A 1,609-nucleotide genomic window follows, 5' to 3' on the forward strand; every position below is an offset into this window, starting at 1 on the left:
CATTCCACGAGCGGGTGCAATTTTGAAGCATGACATGCTGGGTATCAATTTACTCGTAACATTATCTTTCACAATATAAAAAAAGAAAAATGAACTAACTTTACTGTTGTCTTATTTTTTAACTCAAATACATGTATTTTTTCCAAAAAAAAAGACCGCTACGCAAATACGGTGTGAATGAAAGTATTGCAACGACAGCCATTTTATTCTCTAGGGTGTTAGAACCCCCAACCATTATATATATTTTTTCTAGCAAAAGAAAAAAAAATGTTTTTAACTTGTAAACACCAAATCTCGGAAAGAGGCTTGGACCTTAAAGGGCCCTCCCAGCCAGGAAAATAAATAAATAAAAGTCAGCAGCTACAAACAATGTAGCTGCTGAATTTTAATAAGGACACTTACCTGTCCTGGGTGCCCGCGACGTCGGCCGCCCGATTCCGACCATCCCTCGGCTCTCGGGTCCCGGCGCCGCCATTCCAACTAAGGGACTGGCCATTTCCTACTGCACATACGTGAGTCGCGCAGTGCTATGTGAATGGGGCGCGCTGTGTTCTGGGACACACACAGTTCCCAGAACACACCGAGCCCCAGGGGGGAGAACACTGAAGATCACCGCGGAATAGGAAGAGGCAGATTAGGCCGATCTGCCTAGCAACAGGCATTTCTGGTAAGTTAATTTTTTTTTCCTCCAATTTTTTAGGAACATTTTTAGGCAATTTTTTTTTTTTTTTGAGTGGCCCTCATTTTTAAGTGGTTATGTTACAAAGGCAGCAGAAAGCGGTGATCACAAGCCTCAGGCATTATGCTTTGTTTCACATCTGTGGAAAAATCTATCCTCACTGCCATGTTCAGTGAGTAGTACTGCTGCTAAAAGACCTATTCAAGCAAATAGAGAAGCGACACAACTACTTTGCAACCGCATGCAATGTGGTGCAGCATTTACAGGGTTAAAACAAACAGTGAGGAAACCTCCTCATTCATGTCAAACGCAATTTAGCTACACATGTAAACTTTGCCTTAGTAATTCATCTTCACCAAGTTTTTTTAAATAGGCTACTATCAGCAAAGATACAAAGCTAATAATGAAAAGGAGACTAGAGCGCCCCCCGCTGGGGACACAAACGGAATGTAAAATATTGACATGCCAATATTTGATACTGACTGAAACATTTTACTTTGTTAGTAAGAAAATACTGTAGATAAAAAAAACATAATACTTTCCTTGTCTGTTGTTCTAATTCTGCTAAGTCTTCATATCCTTACTTCTGCTCTTACATTCTTTCTTTTTTCTTTTTTTTTTTTTTTTTGATATACCTCTTTACCCACTTCACTTTATTTATTTATTTTTTATTTATTTTTTGTGTTCCTCCACTTGTAAATAAAAACTTACCAATGCCTTGTAAGCAGAAGTTGCTTGATAGGAAGATAACCATATAAAGATATTCATTTTATGAGAATGAATTCAAATGTATCATTTACCATATTCTTCAAACCAGGCATTTGGTTATACACACACCAATATCCCATATTCCATGGCTCTTGGTTCTAGATGATCTGTCCCTGTTTCTGTTTAGAATAATAAATAAAAATAATGACACTAAAAAAGATC

This window comes from Lithobates pipiens, unplaced genomic scaffold, assembly GCF_037356315.1.
Source record: "Lithobates pipiens isolate NorthernLeopardFrog02 unplaced genomic scaffold, aLitPip1_a1.2 Scaffold_3, whole genome shotgun sequence".
NCBI classification, from domain to species: Eukaryota; Metazoa; Chordata; class Amphibia; order Anura; family Ranidae; genus Lithobates; species Lithobates pipiens.